Source organism: Zosterops lateralis (genome assembly GCF_965231275.1).
Source record: "Zosterops lateralis genome assembly, chromosome: 33".
NCBI lineage: Eukaryota > Metazoa > Chordata > Aves > Passeriformes > Zosteropidae > Zosterops > Zosterops lateralis.
In genome coordinates, this window is record NC_139793.1 from 1,210,283 (window position 1) to 1,226,456 (window position 16,174).

The 16,174-nt window shown below is 52.4% G+C and overlaps 1 protein-coding gene and 1 pseudogene across 2 annotated transcripts in view; both read left to right on the top strand.

Annotated features, from left to right (window-relative positions):
- LOC310921265 (olfactory receptor 14A16-like) overlaps nt 1-16,174 on the top strand; it is a gene marked incomplete at its 5' end in the record, with an annotated part of 244,604 nt that overhangs the window by 121,710 nt on the left and 106,720 nt on the right. The window lies entirely within an intron of this gene.
- LOC310921263 (olfactory receptor 14J1-like) lies at nt 8,758-9,688 on the top strand (annotated as a pseudogene). Its single transcript has one exon. The product of its transcript is annotated as an olfactory receptor 14J1-like (transcript).

The following is a 16,174-nucleotide window of genomic DNA, read 5'->3' on the forward strand; positions in this document are numbered from 1 at the left end:
TCTTAATATAAAGGGCCACCCCTCCACCTCTTCTCCCTTTCCTGTCTCTTCTGAAGAGCCTGTAGCCATGGAGTGCAGTGCTCCAGCTGTGTGAGTCATCCCACCACGTTTCTGTGATGGTGACTACATCCCAGCTTTGCTGTTGCCCTATGACCTCCAGCTCTTCCTCTTGGGTCTGGTGGCTGCCAGTAACCCACAGGCAGTGTCCATTCACACCCACTCTAATCCCAGTATGATGCCAGTTGCCCCCAGTGTGATCCCAGTCTCTCCCTGTCAATGCCAGCATGACCCCAGTAGCCTCCAGTAGGATCCCCATGACTTCCAGTCTCTCCCAGTATATTCCAGTCACCCCTAGAATGTTCCCAGTCATTCCCAGTTCCTTCCTGTTTGTGTCAGTGTGATTCCAGTTGTTCACAGCCACTCCCAGTCAATCCCAGTATGAGTCCAGTCACCCTGAGTGTGATCCCAGTCTCACCCAGAGTGGACCCAGCTGCTTCCACTGTGATCCCAGTATGACCCCATTTGCTGCCAGAATACTTCCAGTTGTTCCCAGTTCCTCCCAGTATGATAGAAATGCCCCCATTTGCCCCTAGAATATTCCCAGTCTCTCTCAGCAGGGACCCAGTCATGCCCAGTAGCCCCAGCATGGATCCATTAGCTCCCAGTTGCCCCCAGCATGGTCCCATTTGTCCCATGCATGATCCCAGCTGTTCCCAGTGTGGTTCCAGTCACTCCAGTACAGTTACAGACACTCCCAGTATATCCCAGTTTCCCTCAGCATGCTTGTAGTCCTTCCCAGTCACTCCCAGTTGCCCCAGTAAGATTCTGGCTGCCTCAGAATGATCCCAGTCTTTCCCAGTTTCTCCTAGTTCCCTCCACCATGTTCCCAATTTCTGTCAGTTGCCCCAAGTCTGTTCCCAGTTGCTCCCAGTATGATTCCAGTTGCCCCAGATGTGGTCTCAGTCCCCTCAGCATGGTTCCAGTACCTTCCAGTTGATCCCAGCTACTCCCAATGTATCCACGTTGTCCTCCCAGCATGGGCCCAGCAGCTCCCAGTACTCCCCAGTCAGGATCCATTCACACCTGCTGTAATCCCAGTGGCTCCCAGGATGATCCCAGTAAGACCCATAGTGACTCCCAGTATGGTTCCAGTCACTTCCAGGATGATCCCAGTCACTCCCAGTATGAGCTGTTGCACCCAGTCACCCCCAGTGTGGTTCCAGTGACCCCCAGTATGACCTCAGTCACTCCCAGATACTCCCATTATTATTGCAGCCATGCCCTGAGTGACTCCCTGTCCCTCCCACTGTGGGCCCAGTTGCTTCCAGTTGCCCCCAGTGCAGTCCCACTCACTCCCAGTCACCCCCAGTGTGATCCCAGTTCTCCCCAGTGTGGTTCCAGCTGTTCCCAGTGTGGTTTCAGTCCCCCCATTATGGTCACAGACACTCCCAGTATACCCCAGTTGCCCTCAGCATGCTTGTAGTCATTCCCAGTCACTCCCGGTTGCCCCAGTAATGTTCCAGTTACCCCAGTACAAACCAGACCCTCCCAGTGATGCCACTCCTGGGATCCCCCACCCCTCTCTGCCTTCCCCCCATCCCAGATCTCCCGAGAGGAGCCCCAAGGGCTGGCAGTGCCCAGCCAGGGTCCCCAGCAAGCCCCAGTTTGGATGTGCAGCCCCCAGTTTTCCCAGTTTCCCTCTCCTTTTCCCCGGGCCGGGTTCCCCCCAGCCCCAGCGGGTGGGAGCAGCCGAGAGCCCCGCGCTGCCCATCCCGACCTGTCCTGGCTCCATCCCCGCTCCTCCCGCGGGCTGCCAGGGCTTGGGGAACGGGGCACCTGGGGTGTGCCTGCTCCTGGGGGAGGAGGAGGAGGGCTGGGACAGGAGGGGTGGGGAAGGGGAGAGAGAAGGGATGGAAGTAGGAGGTGGGGTTAGGGAGGAGGAGGAGGAGGAATGGAAGATGAGGAGCGGGAGGAAGAGCAAGAGGAGAGACAAAGAAGGGTCAGGGAAAGGAGAAGGAACCCTGAGGTTGAGCACTCCCTGAATTTGCAGCCCCCAACCATGGGATCATCACCCCCCATCCCACAGGTGACCAGGGAGGGGGAACTGGGCCCAGATATCCTGGGGAGGTCTCTGGGTTGGGTTTTTTGGGGGGGATATTTGGGTGGGGCAGTGGCGCAGTCAACATAGGACCCCCAATACAAGTCAACCCCCAGTACCTGGGACGGGGGGAACACCTGAACACCAAAGAGGAGAGACCAGAGATGGGCAACTTGTGAGAGGCATTTTCAGAGCTGAATCTTGGTGTTTGGGAGGTTTTTATGGGTGCCCGATGCCTCATGACCTCTAGAGATGGACTTGGGCAGAGGGACCTTCCAAGTCCATATACTCATCTCTTGTTTACCCCCTAACCAGGATTTCCCATTCCCAAATTGCAGCTAGATGGAGGAGGAAGCTACAAGGAAGAGAAAGATGCTCTGGAACAGCCAGGCAGGTGAGGAGGAAGTCACTGCCCCTTTCCCCTTCTCTCCTGCTCCATCTCCCAGCCCAGCACGGCCCCCGGCTGCAGGACAACCCCACTGCCAACACTGTCCTGCTGGGGATGGACTGAGGGGATTGTCCTTCCCCTTCCCTCTGGCACAGAGGAAAATCCCATCCTCTCCTTGTCCTTCCTCCCCCAGACAAGGAGCTGAGGATGGAGACCAGGGAGGACAAATCCCCATAAGAGAACCTTATGGAAGAAGAAGTTTTAAGTGGCTCCACATTGCAGGAGTCCAACAAGGAGGAAAAACCCTGGAGATTCCGCAGGAGGAGGGGCTCCAAACCCATCCCAGGGAGCTCTGAGGATGAAAGACCCTCCCAGTGCCAGGAAGGCGGCTGGAGATCGAGCCAGAGCTTGGAGCTGGTGGCCTCTGAGCAGCTTCATGATGGGGAGAAGCCCTACAAGTGCTTGAAGTGTGGGAAGAGCTTCAACTGGAGGTCCCAACTGATCAGCCACCGGAGGATCCACACTGGGGAGAGGCCCTATGAGTGTCCTGAGTGTAGGAAGAGGTTTCAGACCAGCTCCAATCTCCTCAGGCACCAGCAGATTCACACAGAGGAGCGGCCCTTCCGCTGCCCCGACTGCAGGAAGGGCTTCAAGCACAACTTCCACCTCGTCACCCACCGGCACATCCACACTGGCGAGAGGCCCCACGAGTGTGGGGAATGTGAGATGAGCTTCAGTGACAGATCCAGCCTGATCCGCCACCAGAGGATCCACACCAGGGAACGGCCCTACGAGTGTGAGAAATGTGGGAAGAGCTTCAGCCGGCACTCCCACTTGATCCGCCACCAGAACACCCACGCTGAGGAAAGGCCATACAAGTGTGGGGAATGTGGGAAGGGCTTCAACCAGAGGGGCCACCTGATCATCCACCAAATGAGCCACACTGGGGAGAGGCCCTATGAGTGTTCTGAGTGTGGGAAGAGGTTTCAGACCAGCTCCCTTCTCCTCCGGCACCAGTGGATTCACAGGGAGGAGAGGCCCTTCCGCTGCCCCGACTGCAGGAAGGGCTTCAAGCAAAACTCCCACCTCATCACCCACCGGCGCATCCACACTGGGGAGAGGCCCCACGAGTGTCCCCAGTGTGGGAAGAGCTTCACCCAGAGCTCTAACTTGACTCAACACCAACAGAGGCACCGATAAGGGAAGCCCTGAGAGTGTCCTGATTGTGGGAAGAGCATAATTTGAGTCTCCATCCTCATCCCCCATCAGAAGACCCAGATTTTGCAGAACCCTGGTGACCCACAATCACTGTGAGCCACACTGGGAAGACACCTGCTTTTTTCCCTGCCCCTGGCAATGAAATTAGGTGAGATTGAAGAATGTGAGGGTCTGGCCATGGCCCTGTCATTGTATTTGATCCCACCTCAGGTCATGGCTAAAGGCAAGAAAGGGACTCCCTCTCTCCCTCATGGAGATGCATGTCCTTTCCAGGCAGAAGGAAATGCATGACTGGGAAAAATCAATTGGTGGTGTTTTATTTTTACTTGTATATAGTTTACCATACCCCTTCTGTTATCTATATTGTTTCTTTTCCTTTTTGTTCCTTATCTTGTTGTTGTTGCCAGTAAATTGTTCTTTTCCCAGCCTGGGGTCTTTGCCTTTTGTACTTTCAGTGGGAGGCTGGAGGGCAGCCAGGGGCAGCACGGTTTTAGCGGGAGCAGGAAATTGGGGAATCCCATTCCTAAAGCCCAGCCCGGGGAAACCGAGCATCACAGCTGGTGCCAGCCCTGGCTGCCCTGGCAACAGCCTTGGGAGCGGGTCCCTGGCTGGGGGCTGTGGGAACCTCTTCCCTCTGGGGCCCAGGGACAGGACTGCAGGCAATGGCTGGAGCTGACTCGGGGCAGCTTTGGGTTGGATCTCAGGAAAGGATTTTCCCCCAGAGGCTGCTGGGCCACTCAACAGGCTCCCAGGGAAGGCTCACAGCTCCAGGGCTCTCTGAGCTCCAGCAGCCTTTGGACAGCGCTGCCAGGCCCAGGCTGGCATTGTTGGGCTGTCCTGTGCAGGGCCAGCAGTTGCACTCCAGGATCCTGATGGCTCCCTCCCAACTCAGCCCATTCTGGGATCCCTTCTGGCATCCCCTGGCCCTGGCAATGGGACTGCAAATGGTTGCCATGGCAAGGGACTCTGGCCCCAGGCCTGAGCTGGGATGCTCAAGAGCCCTGTGGGCAGAGGCAGTCCCAGCCATGCCATGGGCACATCCCAGGGCACCTTGGGCTGCAAAGGCACCCATCTGTCACAGGCACTCACGGGGGCTCCACGGTGACACCCCAGGAGTGCCCAGGCTGCCAAAGAGCCGGGATGTCCCAGACACTCCCAGGGCTTCCTGTCATGGGCACAGTGGGAGCTTCAGGCAAAAGCTTCATTTCTGCATTGGAGAAACTCCTGCTGAGTCCTGAGGTGGAGAAATGACACCCAACAGTGGATCCTCAAACTCCTCCAGGATGTCTAGACTTTTAAAATTCAGCCTAAGAGAGGAAACAGAGATTGGCTGGATCCAATCCTAGCCGCAGACTTTGTCAAAGGTTTATGTGTGAAAGATTGGACAGGTGGAATTGAACCAAAATGCATTTTGTCCCAGAGGAGTAATGATGGAATACGAGATATATTTATATAAATAGAACTATGATTGATTTTGATCAGGATTTGATAGAGAGATTTATTCACATCACAGATTCAAATTTAAAAAAAAGAGTTATTTTCTCCAGAGTACAGAAGCTATAATAAATAATAAAAAATGGTGCTCTAGGAAGCAATTTGGAAGCCAACAGAGCCTCGCTGAAGTTGTTTGAGCCCATTGCAGGCAGAGCCTCCTGCTCCAGCAGGAACTGCCTTTCCTGTGCCAGGCCCAGGGCAGATCCCGCTGCAGGAAAAGCCCCAGGCCAGCCCCAAGACAGGGAAGGGCTCGGGCACAAGTGCAGAGTGCCATGCTGGGAGCTGTGCCAGGGAGAGCCTGAGGCACCAAAGGCACCTTGGCAGCAGCAGCTGCTTCCAGGCCATGGCCAGAAACCTCCCTTGGCAACCCGGCCTGGTGGCCACCACTGCAGAGCTGCTGCTTCAGGGCTCATTTCTGCCTGGCCTCTGCCCCAGCCCACAGAGTGTCACCTCAGCCCTGACTCTGGCACAGCCGCTGGGCCTGAGCCCTGCAGAGCCTAAAGGTCACCTGTGCCCCCCTGGCTCTGGCAGCCCCTGGGGCAGGGGGGAAAGGCCAGAGCAGGGGCTGCCTTTGGCTGCTGGATGTGGGCTCCAGCAGAGACAAGGAGGAGTCAGGGGAGTGGATGGAGGGCAGGGAGCAGCCCCTTGTCCCCATACAATCCTGGAAGGGTTGGGATGGGAAGTGCTCTGCAGTGCTCATCTCATCCAAACCCCTGCCATGAGCAGGGACATCTTTCACCAGATCAGGTTGTTCAGAGCCCTGTCCCAGCTGGGCTGGAATGTTTCCAGGGATGGGACATTGACCAGCACTGCCTTTCCCCACTGCCTGTCTGCACACAAGCACTTCCAGGCCTCTCTGCATTTCCCTTGCCCTCACTCTGGGCTCACTCACACACCTCCCAACAACCCACCTGCAGCTTGGAGCTGCAAGGAGTTCAAAGCTTGTCTGTCCTTCAGCAGTTGATCTCATTCTGCCTTCAGCCAACTCTGGATTTGTGTTTCTTGCAGAACTTCCTGTGTATCTGAAACTTTCCTTGCATGGTTCTTCCTTGGGGAAGGGGAACCTCCTTGGTGGCACCTTGGCCTTGGCACACACTTGAGGAGATTGTCTGAAACTTAAGAGTTTTAGATTTCTAAAAAAGGAAGGAAATCCCTCTCTGCCTGAGTGCAGCCAGTTCTCTGAACAAAGTAGTTCCCAGAATTAGACGAGACAGGATGGGGTTGAGGAATGCGGAGCAAGGTTGTCCACACTGGGTCGGAGCTCAAGGCACAGCTTCTCTGAGCAGGCCAGACTTCGTTGGGAAAGACCCTGGATCAATATCAATACTGAATGCTGCAATCACCTCTTCGCTAAAGAGAACTGTAATAAAATACATCCTTTCAAATAGAAATGTGTATTTCTTAGAAGCTCTTGGAAACTTTTCTCCATAACTGCAGGAGGAAACCTTCCTAATGAACTGCACCAGACCAGAGGGAAATCAAGGCACAGCCCTGGTTTGTCAGGACTTGCTTGATCCTAATGAGCCCCGTGGTGCATTTGGTGCTGAGCCCTGGAACCTCAGGGCCTGAGAGGAGATTGCACAAACCTTTCAAGGAGTCAAAGTCAGGAGAAACACCCAAAGTGTCTCAAAGTATTAATGTGTCCCACTGAGGTCCATCCCCAACCAGGTTCCTCATGGAGTCCTTGGAGTAGAGAATTGGAAGCCAGGATTGCACAAAAAAACCCTCAGAGACTCAGTGTGGGAAGGAAAATCCAAAATACCTTAAACACCTCGAGTATCTCAAAGCATGAATGAGCCCCACTGAGTGTCAATGCAAAGCTCCCAAGGGACTCATTAAAGCAGATAATTGGAGGCCAATTATCACACACAGCACTCAGACTCAGTGTCAAAAAGTAGTTCCTTAATAAACTTTGAGTACTGTGAAGTGCTAATGAGCCCCACTGAGTGTTGTTACTGACTCAGAATCCCGAGGGACTTGTTAAAGTAGATAATTGGGGCCATGATTGCACTTCTCATAGAGTCAGTTTTAAAAGGGAAACTCCAAGTACCTTATAATAACTAAAGTATCTTGAAGCATTAATGAGCCCCACTGAGTGTCATTACTGACAAAGCCTCTCAAGGGACTAATTACAGCAGATAATTGGATTGCAAAACCTCTCAGAGATTCCAAGGCAAAAGCAAAACCCAAAGTCCTTTGAAAAACCTGTCACCACTGCCTGCAGTTCTCTGCTCTGCCTGGGGCCTGGGGACACTTTCTCTCTCCCGTCCCTCAGTGGGACCCATTAAAACTTCCAGAAACTTTGAAGTTGGATTCTGACTTGGAGTTCTTGAGCAGTTTCATCATCTCCCTCTAATGTTCAGGGCCTCATCACAAGCCCCAAGAGGCTCATAAAAGTCCTTGTGCTGTGTCTGTGGTGCTGAGCTGGGCCGGGCTCCTGGCACAGAGGCACCTCCTGGCAACCAAGAAGAGCTTAAAAACACCTTTCTCTTGATGAGCAGCTCTTCTCCCAGCCCAGCAGGGCTGGGGCACTGCCTGCAGCCACCCCGGGCACAGCACACAGGCACAGAGAGCTTCAGTCACTCAGGGCTGGGAAGGGGCTGACAAGTGCCTGGGGGAGAATCACTCCCAGCCCTTGGCACAGGAACCTCTGGCTGCAGGACAACGCAGCTGCAGCTCCTGCAGTCCTCACCTAAAGCTGGAACATCCCAATGCCTACAGACTCTGTGAGTACATTCTCTGCTTGTCTCCTGTGTAGAGCAGCCAGGGGTGCCCAGGGCTGTCCTGCAGAGCAGGGTCCTGCAGCCCAGGGCGCTGTGCTGGGGCAGGGACTCTGCTGCCTGCCAGGGACAGCTCTCAGCCAGCCCTGGGAGCTGCTCCCAGCACTGGGGGACAAGATCTGCGTGGAAGGAGACATAGCTGGTGAGTTGTGGAAGTGTTCTTCTTGTGTGGTGAGAATGCTGCATTGTTGTGGATGACTCCCAACATGGCATTTAACTGCAGAACATTTCCAAGGAGATTATCCAGAGAGCACAGTGAGACAAGGGCTGCATAAATGGGGAAATCCTGCTTTATTAATCTACTGCTCTGTGTTGCCTGTATGGGAAATTGCACACAGACATTAATCTCTATGTTCAGGTTGAAAAAAAAAAAACAAAAATTTTGTCTCAGATCTTACTAAACCCGGCAGTGACAGAAATCAGCACAGGGCCCCTTGCAGGCAGCACCAGAATCACTTTTTTAGCCTCCTCAGGGTTGCTCTGAGGTTGCCATCAGAGCCTGCAGAGCCAGAGCTGCCCCTGGGCAGTGCCTGAGCTGGGAGGGCTCTGCAGGGCAGAGCTGAGCCCCCAGGGCTGGGCTGGGCTCTGGCAGCACTGGCAGGGCCCAGCCCTGGGCACAGGGAAGCAGCTGCAGGCAGGGACAGCTCCAAGCAGCAGAGCCCTGGGCAGGCAGTGGGGGGAAAGTGCCACCAACCTGTGCTGGGATATTGAAAGTCCTCTCCAAACTGAACTATTCCATAATTACTCTTTTTACAGATTCCCATGCCCAGACACCACAAATGTCCAACAGCAGCTCCATCAGCCACTTCCTCCTGCTGGCATTGGCAGACACGAGGCAGCTGCAGCTCCTGCACTTCTGCCTCTTCCTGGGCATCTCCCTGGCTGCCCTCCTGGCCAACGGCCTCGTCATCAGCGCCGCAGCCTGCAGCCGCCACCTGCACAGCCCCATGTTCTTCTTCCTGCTCCACCTGGCCCTCAGTGACCTGGGCTGCATCTGCACCACTGTCCCCAAAGCCATGCACAATTCCCTCCGGGACACCAGGAACATCTCCTACACAGGATGTGCTGCACAGCTTTTTCTCTCTCTTCTTTATCATATCAGAGTTTTATCTCCTGACCATCATGTGCTACGACCGCTACGTGTCCATCTGCAAACCCCTGCACTACGGGACCCTCCTGGGCAGCAGAGCTTGTGCCCACATGGCAGCAGCTGCCTGGGCCAGTGCCTTTCTCAATGCTCTCCTGCACACAGCCAATACATTTTCCCTGCCCCTGTGCCAGGGCAATGCCCTGGGCCAGTTCTTCTGTGAAATCCCCCAGATCCTCAAGCTCTCCTGCTCACACTCTAACCTCAGGAAACTTGGGTTCATTGCAGTTAGTGCCTATTTAGCACTTGGCTGTTTTGTGTTCATTGTTTTCTCCTATGTGCAGATCTTCAGGGCTGTGCTGAGGATCCCCTCTGAGCAGGGACGGCACAAAGCCTTTTCCACCTGCCTCCCTCACCTGGCTGTGGTCTCCCTGTTTGTCAGCACTGCCCTGTTTGCCTACCTGAAGCCGCCCTCCAACTCCTTCCCATCCCTGGATCTGGCCCTGTCAGTTCTGTACTCGGTGGTGCCTCCAGCCCTGAACCCCCTCATCTACAGCCTGAGGAACCAGGAGCTCAAGGCTGCAGTGTGGAAACTGATGACTGGATGTTTTCAGAAACAGTAAACTGCTGGACTATTTCTGCAAATCACTTGTAATAAAAGTCTTCTTTGATAGTTCTTGTTGATTTCATTTTGGAGGTCCTTTTTCTTTCTTTTACTTCATAATTCTTACCCAGAAAGAAATGTCACTGTTTGTGCCATTTCTCATTTTATTTCTCTCCACCTTCTCTGTGGCCACAGACTCTGCCAATGAGGGGCTGCACTCTTGCTGGTTTTAAAGGAACTCAAGGATCTCCCAGCCAAGTTTTCAGCAGAGATGCCCCTTTTGTTCCCTTCTCTGCAGCTGCAGCAGCAATGCCTGTGTGCAGAGCTGGGGGCAGATCAGGGCTGGCACAGCAGCTGTGCCCAGGAGCAGCAGCCCTTGGTGCTGCCAGTGCTGCTGCCATGGCCCTGCTCCGCTGTCCTCCTGGCCCTGGTGTTGCTGTAGGGCCTGAGGGCTCTCGGGGCCGGGCACAGGGCTGGGGGTGGCAGTGCCGGGGCTGCAGCAGGGCCAGGCCATGGGCACTGCTGGGGCAGCGCTGATGCCTCAGGGCAGGGCCTGGGGGCTCCAGGCTCCTTGCCCAGGCTCTCTCCAGAACACGCCCAGGCCAATGCTCAGCACAGAAAAGCCCCGGGAGCAGCCCCAGGCTGGCCCTGGGCAGGCTGGGGGCAAACAGCAGGGCTGGGGCTCTGCAAGGGCCCTGGGGGAGACGGGAAGGAGCAGCAGAGCAGGGGCTGATCCATCCCCAGTGCGCTGGACACCCCAGGGCAGCGTCCCAGAGCGTCCTCATGCACCTGCCAACAACATCCCCCCTGGGTAGCCCTGGCCTCTCCCCCAGCTCACACAGGGGCCGCATCCTTGCAGGCACAGACACGGCAGCACTGCCTCAGGAGCCCCTGTTTGCACTGCCCAGAGCAGGCCTGAGCACCCCCATGCTGTTGGTGTGGGGAGATGAACCTGAGGGAGCACAAATACCATCAGCCCCTGGGGCCAGGAAGGGCTGGGCCACAGCAGGGAAAACACTCAGCTTTGGCGTGGCCTCTCAAGTCACACAGAGAGTTTGTTCCCATCAGCTCTGAGTTTCCTGTGCCACTGCAGACGTTGTTGCTCAGAGCCAGGGCTGCCTGGCAGCCACCCCCAAACTGCTCTCAGCATTTCCTTTGCTTCACCGTGGCTTTCTTTACTCTTCCCTGGTACAAATTTCTTCCTCTTCCCCACCCCTGTTCCCTCCCCTGCAAACAGCCCAACCCTGGTTGCCCTTTCCTCTCTGGCCCCACTCCCCATTGCAGTTCATGAGTTGGCACCGTGGGAATGTCCCTTGGGGAGCAGGATCATCCTCCAAGGGCTTCAGGAATTGTCTGCAGGCTCCTGCAGTGCCTGGGGCTGCTCCCTTGCCAGAGGCACCCCAGGCCAGGGGGGCACATCTGGCCTGCTGTGTCTGGCTGTGGGGCTCCTGTTGTGGGCCATGAGGAGGAGCTGCAGAGGCTCTGCAGGACTGACAGGATGGGCTTTGGGGCTGTCAGGAGAAGCTGAGGGACTTGGGCTGCTGCACCTTCTGAAGAGGAGGCCCAGGCCTCATCCTGACACTGCTGCAAGGCTGCTTTCAGAGAATCACACAATCAGCAAGGCTGGAAATGACCTTGGACATCATCAAGTCCAACCTGTGCCCTGACACTGCCTTGTCTCCCCTGAGCCTCCTCTTGTCCAGGAGAAACAAGCCCAGCTCCCTCAGCTGCTCCTCCCAGGACTTGTGTTCCAGAGCCCTCCCCAGCCTTGTTCCCTTCTCTGGACACGCTCCAGCCCCTCCATGTTGTTCCTAAATTGGGGGGCCCAGAACTGGACACAGCACTCGAGGTGCTGCCTCAAGCAGTGCCCAGCACAGGGGAAGAATCTGTGCCCTGCTCCTGCTGGCCACACTGTTCCTGATCCATAGGAGTGCCAGGGCTTGGATGAGGGACATGGTGGGCAGGGCCTGGGGACAAAGTCTAGTTTATGTCAGCCATGAAGGGTGTCTTGGGCTTTCTAACAAAACAAACAAACAAACAAACAGACAAACAAACAAGTTTATTCTATTCCATCTTTTGGAACCTGGCTGGGGAGGTGTTTTTTCTTTCTCTGTTGTATCTCCAGGAGGGAGGGTGCAAGTGCCTTTCTGATAACAAGCCAGCTGTTAAAACCGGGTGGGGCATTGATTCTTATCTCTGTTCACCCTCCCATTACCTCCATGGGGATCTCTTCTGTTAATGGGCCATTACAGCTCAGCAATGACATTTTAAAAATATTTGGGAGATATTTTTCAGATCTTTTGGTAACAGTGTAGGGATATTTGGCAATAGTTTGAGAATGTTCTTGGGAGTATTTTGGGGACATTTTGAGAAGATTCTAGAAATATTTTAGGAACATTTTGGAGACATTTTAGAAACGTTCTGTGAATATTTTGGTGGGAATTAGGAATGTTTGGGGGATATTTTGATGAAGTTGTTGGCATATTTCTGGGACATTTTGGGAGTGTTTTGGGAACATCCCAGAAATATTTTGGTAACATTTGGGAGATATTTCATGGATATTTTGGGGATGTTTTGAGAAGATTCTGGGAAAATTTGGGGAATATTTCAGGGATATTTCAGAAGCAGCCCATGCACATCACTGGGAATTTCTGGGGAACATTTTTAGGACATTATAGAAACACTCCATGAACACTTTTGGGAATTTTTGGAAACATTTAATCAATTTCAGAAACAATCCCTGCACATATTTCAGAATATTTTTTGGGAATGTTTCAGGGGATTTTAAAAACATGCCATGCACATTTTTGGGAATATTCTGGGAACAGCTTGGGGGATTAGAGAAACATTCCCCATACATTTTTTGGATTTTTTGGGGAATATTTCAGGGACATTTTAGGCACTTTCTCTGCAGATTTTTGGGAATTTTTTGAGATTATTTCCAGGGAATTTTCTCTCAGCTGTCTCCAAATTACCCAAAAATATCCACAAAATTACACAAAAATTGCCACAAAATATCCCCAAAATATGTACTCTCAAAAAGCTGAAATTACCCCAAATTTGCCACAAAACATCTCCCAAAATTAAACCAGAATTAGTGCAAAAATGTCTCCAAAATATCCCCACAATTACCCCAAAACATCTCCCAAATTACTCCAGATTATCCCCAAAATATCAGCAAAATTGCCTCAGAATTAGACCCAAATTAGCTCAAAATAGTCCCAAAATATTGCCAAAATTACCCTAAAATATTCCTCAAATTTGCTCGAAACTATCTCCAAAATAACCTCAAATTATCCCCTATGTTACCCAGGGGGGTCTGGGAGGGGGGTGAAAGGGAAGGGGTGGGGCAGAAATGGGCCTGGGGTGGCCCAGGCGGATTTTGGGGGGATCTGAAGGTTCCCAACTGGGTCTGGGGTGTCCCAGGGGGGTCCTGGAGCATCCCCAAATGGGTCTGGAGGCGCTGGGGATCCCCAAATGGGTCTGGGGGTGTCCCAGGGGGTTCCTGGAGCATCCCCAAATGGGTCTGAAGGCGCTGGGGATCCCCAAATGGGTCTGGGGGTGTCCCAAGGGGGTCTCTGAGGAGTTTGGGGTGGGGTCAAAAAAGGGCTTCCCAAACGGGTGTGGGGGAGTCCCAGGTGCCCCCAATGGGTCTAGGGTGTCAGGGGTGTCCCAAATGGGTCTGGAGGGATCCCAGGAGAACTCTGGGGGTCCCAAAGTGTCCCTATAAAGATCTGGGGCCCTCCAGAGGTTCCTTAATGCATCTGGGGGTGTCCCAAGGGGGGCCTAGAGGAGTTTGGGGGGGCCCCAAGAGGGTTTTGGGATGATCCCAGGAGGTCTCAAGGCTCCCCAAATGGGTCTAGGGGTTCCCAAGTGTTCCCAAAAGAGTCTGGGGTCTCCCAAATGGATTTCCGGGGGTCCAGGTGTGTCCCAGGTGTTCCCAAAAGGCTCTGGGGTCTCCCCCCTCTTCACCTTGGGTCACCTGAGCAGGGCTTGGGCAGGATCTTTCAATCACTTGCTACACTTGGGACTTGGCCCCTGCTTGACAAAAAGGCTGATGGAGCTCACAGGCTCCTTCCGGAGAGCAGCTGGCCCTGCAGGATTCCTCTGTGCAGGAGAGTTCCTGCAATCACAGATTTGCTTTTGATAAATATCATGGCCTGAGCATGGAGTTGGCTTTTTCCCTGCAGTCAATTTAATATTCTGTGTTAGTTTTCCAAAACTCTCTGTCAGAGATGGCTCCCTGAAATGATTTCTCTGCTCCCAAGACATGCAAATTACTTTCTTTTGACATTTTTTACCCTTTGCCCTCTCTGTTCTTTATTCAAGGCTTTGGTTTTCACCGTTGAGGTGCAGGCTATCCCAAAATATGCCAGGACTTTGGAGGAGTGGTTTTATGGAGATGATGGCTCTGGGCTGGGAGCCACACTTCCCAGCTCTGGCCCCAACTTTAGTACCTGCTCTACAGAAATCAACGTTTTCCCAAACAGACACCTTGGGTTTGGAGTTCCCCAACTTGAGGCCATCAAATGCTGCTCTTCAGAGCCTGCACATCTTCCCCCTAAAATCAGATGGAGATAAATGGGTCAAATCTTTCCATCAATCTCTTTCAACACATCACCTCAAAATCTTACTGTTACTTACAGAAAATCTTACTGTTACTAAGAGAATCTATTTCCAACTAATACCTCTTTCCCACAATGAAAATAATCTGATGATCTATAAAAAGGGTTATTTTCCAAAGCATAGGCCTTTAAATTTTGTCAGCACTACTACTGATAAGAAAAAGAGATAAGAAAAAGTTCAAAAGGAATGTCTGCAAATTTTCTGAGTCATTATGGAGTCAAAAGAACTGGTACCAGATTTGGGGTGAATGAATGGCCCACTAAACTTCCAAATAAATTTTTGCTGAAAAAACTGGACTTAAACTTTAAAATATTTTTTTTTAATTAAAGGAAGGGAAAACTGACAAAATTAAGATCTGTACAACTACCAATGACTCTCTTGTCTGAGCTTTCCATTGGATTTATCCTTTAACATTTTCTCCAAAGGATCAGCACAGAGCCTCCCAGCAGCAGTAACCTCCTGTGACACACAAAATTATGTTGCAATCAGGAATTCTTTCAAGGGCTGCAGCCCAAGCACGTACCTGGTTTCAAAGGAAACAGTGCAATTCAACTACCTACAGGTACTAAACAGAGCTGTGGGGTTTTAATTGTGGGACAGCGTGATGGCAGGAATAAGACCTTTCCTACATGAAAGGAGGTGGAAAAGAATACTGTTTAAAAAATGCTGATGAGGACTTTGAGAGATCAAGCTCTAAATGACTGTGGTGTTTGACACCTTGATCAGAGCTATACCCCCTTCAGATAATCTGGAAAATCTCTGAGGCTGATTATGGGCTGTGATATATTCATCAGAAATACACTGTTCAAATGTTTAATACTGATAAAACACTGATAAAAGTCATGTAATGAAAACAGTATTGAAGAAGAAAACTGCAAAATCACTAGAGACAAGCATATGCCCCTGCAGAAGACTGACAAAGTTCTCAAAGGTGAAAAACTTTACTGACATGGGAAGAAATAAAAAACAACTTAATTTAATTTTACACTCTTGAATGGTTCAAATTCAAAATTCAGAGTATTGGTTGGAAAATCAACCAAGAAAGTCTGCTCTGGCAAAACTCCTGGAGTTCAACAAGCACCTAGAGACTTTCAGCAATCCATCCACAGGTTTTGAAAACCAATCCACAGGGACTGAGAAATCCAGAGACAAGTCTGTTCCAGTGTCTTTGCAGCCTTTGCTGGGAAATCCATGGCCAGCCCCAAGGCCCTGCAAGACCCAGTTATCAACCATCTAAACTTCACACCCTCAACTTGAAGCTGCTCATTTCCCCAGAAATTGAGTTCATTTCCCTTCAGTGCATGCACAGATAGCCATGGCAATGAAGCATTAAAGAGAAGAATATCTCCCAAGGACAATCAGGCAAGTCAAAGCCACTGCAGAACTCCAAAGTGAGGAAGTGCAGGCTGGTGCCCGAGCCAGGCTGGCTGCTGCAGGGCTCTGGGACACAATCACAGAACAACTTGGGGCAGGAGGGGCCTCAGGAGGTGCCGCAGCCCAACCTCCAGAGCACGGCAGGGGCAGCTGAGGGATCAGACCAGGCTGCTCAGGGCTTTATCCAGCAGGGCCCTGAGCAACCCCAGTCATGGAGAGGGCATCACCTCTGTGGGGAGCTGCTGCAGTGCTGAGCTTTCCTTGTGCTCAGCTTCAGGAGCAGCCTGGACTGCTCTGATTTCTATTTATGCCACTTCAGTTACGGCCCCCAGGCCTCCATCTTCAGTCTACGGTTCTAAAGAATTCATCTCTTGTGTGTAAACCACAAAGTTTACATTTGCATTTTAAAATACAGTACTAGACGCAGAGTACAAACCTGTACACTGAAGCAAATGCCCTCAGTACAGAATAATTTCCTCTTGATACTGCTCCTGGGTCTTGTGGC